At 46.9% G+C, this 8,309-nt stretch overlaps 1 long non-coding RNA gene across 4 annotated transcripts; it reads right to left on the reverse strand.

Annotated features, from left to right (window-relative positions):
• Positions 1–260: 260 nt before the first annotated feature.
• On the reverse strand, positions 261–6,690 carry LOC132656798 (uncharacterized). Of its 4 annotated transcripts, none has more exons than XR_009594519.1 (3): positions 5,274–6,690; positions 3,286–5,174; positions 261–597 (listed from the first exon to the last, which is right to left on the reverse strand). It is a non-coding gene; the product is annotated as an uncharacterized LOC132656798 (long non-coding RNA). The 4 variants fall into 4 exon arrangements; XR_009594521.1 differs by having other exon boundaries at positions 3,286–4,766; positions 5,012–6,686; XR_009594520.1 differs by having other exon boundaries at positions 3,286–4,766; positions 5,008–6,686.
• Positions 6,691–8,309: the final 1,619 nt, after the last annotated feature.

The following is an 8,309-nucleotide window of genomic DNA, read 5'->3' on the forward strand; positions in this document are numbered from 1 at the left end:
CTTGGCGCTTAGGGGGAGGCATTAGTAGGTCTGGAGGAAGTATGTTACTGGAGGTGGGCCTTGAGGTTCAGATGCTCAAGCTATGGCAATATGGCAGATAGTCCCCTTCCGCTTCCTGTGGATCCAGTTGTAGAACTCTCAGCTCCTTCTCCAGCACCATGTCTGCCTGTAATCTGCCATGTTTCCCACCATGGCAGTAATGCACTGTAAGCTAGCCCCAATTAAATGTTTTTCCTTTTTAAGAGTTGCTGTGGTCTTGGTGTCTCTTCAAAACAATGTAAATTTTATTTAAGCCACAAATTGGCACCAGGGACTGGGGTGTTGCTGTGATAAGCCTGACCATGCTTTTGTTTGGAGGAATATGAATTTGGGGACTTTGGGTTAGGAAAGCAATGAAATGCTTTAAGTGCTACTTGTTGGGCCATCCTTGTAGGAGCATGGAAGACCGTGGTTGCTGAGGGTGATTTAACTGTGGGCGCTGGCTCAAGAGGTTTCAGAGGAGAAGAATTTTAATACGTTGCCTAGAGGTCATTCTTGTGATATTTTGGTTGAAGAATGTGGCCGCCTTTTGCCCTTGTCTGAAGAGTCAGCCTGAGCCTAAGGTAAAGAGATTTAGATTAATTGTATTGGTAAAGAAAATCTCAAAACAGCCTAGTATAGACTGTGTTCTGTGGTTCACTCTAATGAAGAGTGAACAGAGCAAGCTGAGCAAGGAAAAAAAAGTGTGGTTCAAGGATTGAAGGGGCACCAGGAAGTGGAATGGAGCTTTATCCCTTGTTCAATGAGAAAAACAGATTTAAGATATTAAATGGAATTAAGGATTTAAGGAAATGGAGACCTCAGGGTCAGATCCCACCTAGATAAGCTTCCATCTTGTGAAAAGGAATTAAAGAAAAGCTTCAATTCAGGTGTGGTGGTATACACCTTTTTTAAAAAATTTGTATTAAGCATCACATAATATGCACAGAGTATATAATATGCTGCATAGCCTTCTAGCAGGAACGGATGACCATAGCTGAGAACTTTTTTTTCATTAGCCAGGAAAATGCTTCCTTAGTCAGTGTTCCCAGTCCCCTGGACACATGGTAATGATGGACTCCAGAGATATGTCTATCTCATTCCATCAAATACCACTGGTACTGGTCGGGCAACTCTTTTTTCCTTGCCCCCATTGGTGTACTTGTGGATGTATGCAGTGGACACCCCTGGGATGATCAAGCACACCCCCATGACAGCAAGGCCAGGAAGAATCTCAAACCACCTCTCCACACCGTGACTCACACTCCAAACTGTTAGCAGCTCCTCAGAGGCTTTTTTTGGTGGTATACATCTTTCATCCCAGCACTCAGGAGACCAAGGCATGTAGATCTTTGAGTTCAAGGTCAGTCTGGTTTACAGAACACGTTTCAGAACAGCCAAGTTTAGGCAGTAAAGGAAACCATTGGAAACGGAAAGCTGGTGAAGATGTAATTGAACAAAGGACCATGGTCCAGTCCCAGCAAGCAGCAAAACAAGTAGAATGCGTCAGCTTCGGCCACATGCTGGTTCTGGTTTTAGAGTCAAGGATAGAAGAAAGAAAGGGGTGGTGGAATTTCCCTTCGAGATTAAGGAAAGTTACTGAGGCCAGACAATGTGTCAGGGGTGTCCCTGCAAGGAGGCCCAGAGAGGTCATTGTGTGAAACTGCGGGTAAAGCCTGGATTGCCTTGGAGACCCCAAGATGTTGGAGATGCCAGAGTTTGGGGTACCTGCCAAGGAGAGCTGCTAACAGAGAGTAGAAGTATCCAGAGAAAGAAGTGTGTTGCAGTCAACAGAGCTGAAAGGAGCTGGGGAGCTGAAGAGTGCCTTGACATCGGAGGAGGAAATGAAGAGTTTGGAGTTTACCCAGCTGGTTTTCAGTCTTGCTTTGGTCTAGTGTTTACTCACTGTGCTCCCTTACATATATGTTGGAATGGTAATGTATATCCTGTGCAATGATATGTTGCTTTTTTATTTTGATTTCACAGGGGATTGCAGTTAAGAGACTGCATGAATGTCAGAAGAGACTTTGGACTTTTAAAACAAGTTTGAGACAGACTAAATGCATCACGTTATGGCTACAAGCCTATAGGGGCAAGGGAGTGGACTGTGGTGGTTTGAATGGACCCATGTGTTGGAATGCTCGGCCCTAGCGAGTGGCACCATTAAGAGGTGTGGCCTTGTTGGAGGAAGTACATCACTGGATGTGGGCTCTGAGGCTTCAGATGCTCGCACTATGCCCACTGAGGCACACAGTCCCCGTCTGCTGTCTGTGGGTCAAGATGTAGAACTGCTGGCTCCTCCTCCAGCACCATGTCTGCCTCCCTGCTGCCACGTTTCCCACCATGGTGATAACGGACCAAACCTCCGAAACTGTAAGCCACCCCCAATTGAATGTTTTCTTTCATAAGAGTTGCCGTGGCCATAGTATCTCTTCACAGTAAGACACAGGGTCTTACTATACAGTTCTGGCGTCCTGTAACTCACAGAGATCCACCTGTCTCTGTCTCCCCACTGCTGGGATTAAAGGTGTGTGTCACTACCATCTGGATTAGTGGAAAACTTTTAAACATTCCAGCTCTCAGAGTCCTGAGATAAGCTGGCACTAGGAGAGAGAAGCTTAGGTCTCTTGCTTATCTGTAACTCTGCTGAGCTCTAAATGCATCTCATACTGAAAATGGACCAAATGGACAATGGACTGAAATGGACAATCTGTCTGTCTCTGTCTCTTTCTTTCTCTGTCTTTGTTTCTTTCTTTGTTTCTTTGTTTCTTTCTGTCTGTCTTCTTTTTTTCTTCTTTTTATGTAGCCTTGGTTGTCCTGGACTCCTTGTGTAGACCAGGCTATCCTTGAAGTCAGAGATCTATCAGGCTTGTTTCTTTCTATTTATTTATTTTTTTCAAGACAGGGTTTCTCTGTATAACTGCCCTGGCTGGCCTGAAACTCACTCTGTAGACAAGACTGACCTAGAACACACAGAGATCCACTTGCCTCTGCCTCCTAAAGTGCTGAGATTAAAGGTGTGCACCACCATGCCTGGCTAACAATCAGTTTCTTACTGTAGTATTCAACAAGAATTCAGTCTGTCATAATTTTGGAGACTCAAAGTACAAAATACAGGGCTGTGCCCTCTCTGGAGGCTTTGAAGACCATCTGTCCATAAGTGTCGTTCCTGCAGTTTACAGGTCTAGAGGCTGAGGTCCAGGAGACAGCAGAGGGGCAATTTGCCAGCTTGGGCCTCTCTTCCTTTCTATACAATGACAGATCTACCTCCAGATACCCTCAGCAGAGGCGTTGGGGGCTGACTTTCCATCCCACAAAAAGGAGTCTTGTTCAGATCGCAGCAACGGGAAGTCCCATCACTGGCTTTTCCTCCAGTTTCCAGGGTCACCGGCAATCCTTCCCAGGTTGCAGACTGGCTTTGGTGTTCCTCATCCTGTCACATTGTCAGGCCAACCTTTGCCCCATGACTTTTTCCTGTTTGTCTCTGAGTCTGTGCCACTTCTAAAAAAAATTAAAACAGGGAGTAGGGAGTGGCTCATTGGCTAAGAGCATGTCTTGTTATTGAAGAGGAATGGAATCCCAGCACCCACATGTGGCTCATGACCTGTCCATAACTCCAGTTCCAGGGGCTCTGATGCCCTCCTTAATCACCATACATACATGCAAGCAAAACACTTTACACATAAAATAATCCAGGTGTGTGTGTGAGCACACATGAAACTCAGAGGACAGTTCATAGGAGTAGGTTTCCTATGTTCACCGTGTGCTCTTGGGGGATTGAACCCAGGACATTAGGCTTGGCACCAAGCACCTTTATTTTCTAAGCCTTCCGGTCAACTCTCGAGGCTTTCTCTTTGGGAGGCTTGGGGAATGTGTAAAGAAAAAAAAAATTGTTTTAAATTTTATTTCTTTATTTTAGGTATAAGGATATTTTGCCTGCATCTATGTCTATGTGCCATGTATGTACTGGTGCCCACGTGGGTCAGAAGAGAGATCAGATCCCTGGACCTGGAGTTACAGATGGCTGTGAGCTACCATGTGGGTGCTGGAAACTGAATCCAGGTCCTCTGCAAGAGCAGGCAGCGCTCTTAACCACTGGGACACCTCTCCAGCCCCTTGGAGGAAGCATATAAGGGTCCATGTCCACCACAGAAGCGGCTGAAGTCAGCTGAGGCCCAGCCACAGGAGGACAGGAAGCAGTAGGCCCTGCTGGTGCATGCCAGTCTACCCCCACCCAGACTAGAAGTTTACAGTAGAAAATTATTAACAGTCAGTCTTGCCTAATGCCCACATGAAAAGGCCTGGGAAGGTTCAAAATACACAGGGTGTGAAAGGCAGAGAGGAGCCCACACAGGGGCTTGGTTGAGAAACAGGCAAACTTGAGTGGTGATGACATGTAAGGCTGCATCCCTGATCACTCAGCCAGCGAAGAATAAAAGCAGGGGACCTGCACTCAGAGCCATTAAAAACTATTTTCTGAGGAGGGTGGAGAGATGGTTCAATGGTTAAGAGCTGCTCTTGTAGAGAATTCTGTAGATGTTAGTTTTAAAAACTCTTATTTACATTTCTTTTATCTTTTTCCCCCTCCTCCACCCCAACCCCTGCCAACACCCCAATACCAGGTAAGAAAGAGAAAGGGTTAGTGGGAAAGAGGGTGCAGTTCTCTTAGCTTCCTGCTGGTTAGGGTCGTCGGGTTCCTTGGAGCCAGTCCAATCCTTGTTTCAGGAGATCTCCACCTTCTTGTATCACTGCAACAACAGCATCAGGAGCTGAAGAGGGGGAAGCAACAGTAGCCTTGTTCTTTCTCCCAGCTCCTCACTCTCTGGCTTCCGGCATTTATTCTCTTTGCAGAGTCCTCAGAATTAAACTACCTGCAACTGGCAAAGAGCTTCCCTCAGAGCCCACATGAGGTAAATAGTTTGCTGCTGTGGACCATGCAAATCAGTCCCACAACCCACACCTGGGACCAGAACAAAAACATGTTTCTACCCACAACAGGATTCAGGTCTGGTTTGCCACACCCAGATGGCGGCTCCCAACCGTCTGTAACTCCAATTCCAGGGTATCTGATGCCCTCTTCTGGCCTCTGTAGGCACTGCATGTACGGGGTGCACTGGCATACAGACAGGCAAGAGGCTCAAACATATCAAGTACATCTAAAAAAATAAAAACAAACAACAGAAGCTGTTCTCTGCACTCGGTCAATGTACTTGCCTTTTATTTGCCACCCAGCATCGCAGGATGGTAAACTCAACTGCCTCAATTTCGTTGGTTGCAGCTTCCTGAATCTGTTACCGGGGTGGGGGCCCTTGGTTCCTCAGTGGTGGCTTCCTTTTATGAGTTTCAGGAGGAGTCACTTACAAGTGGGTGTTGAAGGGCAGTTCTGTTTAGAATGACAAGCATGGATTATATAAGCTTTTCCTTACTGAGCAGGTCCCTACCTGTAATGCCCAATTACGCATAGGCATAAGATGGTAAACAGGCTTTTTTTTCCCTCAGAGTTCACTCAGAGCATAAAAACACGTGTTGAAGAAGCCAATGGGATGGTTCTGTGGGGTAAAGGATGCTGCCTCTGAGTCTGATGACCTGAGTTCGAGTCGCAGGACCCACACGGTGGGAGGAGAACAGACTCAAGCAAGCTGTTCTTTGACCTCCACGAGTCTGTCATGCCCCCCACACACACATACAATCAGCATCCACACACATATAGCAAATAGGATAAAATGTATTTTTATAAGTGACAGGGTCTCATGTAGCTCAGGCTGGCCTTGAACTCTTGCTGCTCCGGTCTCCACTCCCCAAGTGCTGGGATAAAGGGGAGAATACAGGCTGGCCTGGAGCTCAGAGGTCCTCCTGACTCTTCCTCTCAGAGTGCTGAGATTACAGGCGTGTGCCACCATGCCAGGCTTTAGGGTTCCATTTTCAATTCAGCCTAATTTAGCCTAAGGCCTTGGCAAAGTTGCTACTTTTCTGTGGCTCTGTGACTTGGTTTTCTAAGCAACCAGGGAAGTCCAAAGGTCCTGCCTGCTTCCTATGGTACAATGGAGAGGGGCCAGTGGTAGACACATGGGTTTAACTCGTAATGAGTGACTTAGTAGTGACAGCCACCAGGCCTCTGTAGTCCGCCCCAGGGGTGATGGTGCTCTTTAATGCTTTTTCTTTTTCTTTTTCTTTTTCTTTTTCTTTTCTTTTCTTTTTTTGAGACAGGGTTTTTCTGTGTATCCCTGACTGTCTTGGAACTGTAGAATAGGTTGGCCTCAAACTCAGCCTCCCGAGTGCTGGGATTAAAGGCAGGCGCCGTCAGGGCCTAGCCATTTCCATTTTGATTGATCCAGTCACTTCTATAAACCCGTCCTTTCCCCACTCATAAAACATTTATTTATCATCAACTTAAATCTAGCATAAAATTTTCTTTTCTTCCAGACAGACAGCCTCCTCGGGGTGGAGGGGGTGATGGACACTCTTTTAATCTTCTCTAGCCAATGAAAGTAGAAACATTTTTCTTTTCCAAAAGCAAGATGGCTGTATCAGGAAAACTATTAATTTTGAAGAAAAAAACCAACAAAACAACCAGAACCCATGAATCACATACATCCTGTTTCTTTTTTCTTCTCTCTCTCTCTCTCTCTCTCTCTCTCTCTGACAGGATCATGCTATGAAACTCAGGCTGGCTTCCTGCTCCATCTTTCTGCTTGGACCTTCTAAAGGCTGAGAGTAAAAACAAACAGCACCAAATGCCACCACCCTCTTCCTCCAAAGAGAGAGAGAGAGAGAGAGAGAGAGAGAGAGAGAGAGAGAGAGGAAAACCATCTTTTCCCAGCTAAGGAGCACATGTTGGGAGCAGGAATACAAGCTTCCTGTATGCCAGATCCAAGCATGGAAAATGCAGCTACACCCTTGACTGTCCCTTTACTTATTTGAGACAGGGCTTAAAATTGCCCAGATGGACATTAGCATTCTCCTGCCTCAGCGTCCGGAGTGCTGGGACTCCAGGAGTGCTATCAGCAAACCTGTCTTCTTCCAAGTGAAGGGCTTTAATAGGCTTTTTTGGTTTTGGTTTTGGTTTTTTGAAACAGGGTCTCTCAGTATAGTCCTGACTGTTGTTAGTCCTGGCTGTCCTAGAACTCTGTAGAACAGGCCAGCCTCGAACTCACAGAGATCGGCCTGCCTCTGCCTCTTGAGTGCTGGGATTAAAGGAGTGTGCTACCACTGCCCGGGAATTTTAAAGTAGGGATTTGCTGAGGCAAAGAGGGGGCTACGAGTAACAGGTGGGGGAAGAGACTCAGTTCTGTGTCCTCAGGGTCAGATGCCGGTTGTTACTGTTTGAGGCAGGATCTCTTGTAGCCCAGGTTGTTCCCAAACTATGTGAGTATAACCTTGAACTTCTGATTCTCCTGCCTCCGGAAGTGTTGGGTGACAGGCATGCCTTTACATCCAGCATCACTAATGTAACTCTACTAGAGGCAAAGGGGTAGGATGAGAATTTTTCTCTCCTCCCACGTTTGGCTCAAAGAGTAAATAAATTGCTGTATAGTCCCTGTCCCTTGGGTTTTCAGTCACTCTTTAGGCAGTCAACCTCATGGTCTGCTAAAAGACCCCACCACGCCTCAAGATAAGAGAAGATGCAGACTTCCTCAAGTGAACCATCTCAAGTAGGTACTGCAGAGGCAGGAGCTGGAGAGGCGGTGCCAATGTCAGTCAGAAAATGTGATCCCCACGGTACAGTTCTGACTCTCCGGGCTACGGGAATGGGGTGACCGTAGAAGAGGTGCTCAGCCCCTCCCCAGCCTCATGTCCCTGGGCCCTCAGACTATCTGCAGAAGGAAAGAAGACAGGAGAAGCAACCCCAACTGCAGGACAAAACAGGAGCTCTTCCTTTGCCTCATTTCGCACTCCCTCCAGCCGAGGAGGCCAGGAGGGTTAGATGCGCAGTGGCTGGTGCTAGGTCCTCTGGCTTCCTGTTAAATGCTCCTAAGATGTGATTTTCTTTTTGTAAAATTAATAATCCTGTGTACCTATGTCTGGGTGCACATGCCTGTGAGAGCATGGGGAGACTAGAGGAGGGCATCACACCCTCTTCTCTAGAACCCTGATATTCCTTTGAGGCAAAGTCTCTTCCTGAATCTGGAATTCACGCTGTCTCTGCTAAGCTGGAAGCCAGGAGCTCCAAAGCTCTTCCTATCCCTGCCCATGCCTGAGCTGGGGTTATAGATGTGCATGAGATGCCTGGCTTGTCATGTGGGTGCTGGGATCCAAACTCGCTAGGCGGGAGCCACATCGTTCAACCACTG

Source organism: Meriones unguiculatus, chromosome 10 (assembly GCF_030254825.1).
Source record: "Meriones unguiculatus strain TT.TT164.6M chromosome 10, Bangor_MerUng_6.1, whole genome shotgun sequence".
Classification (NCBI taxonomy): domain Eukaryota; kingdom Metazoa; phylum Chordata; class Mammalia; order Rodentia; family Muridae; genus Meriones; species Meriones unguiculatus.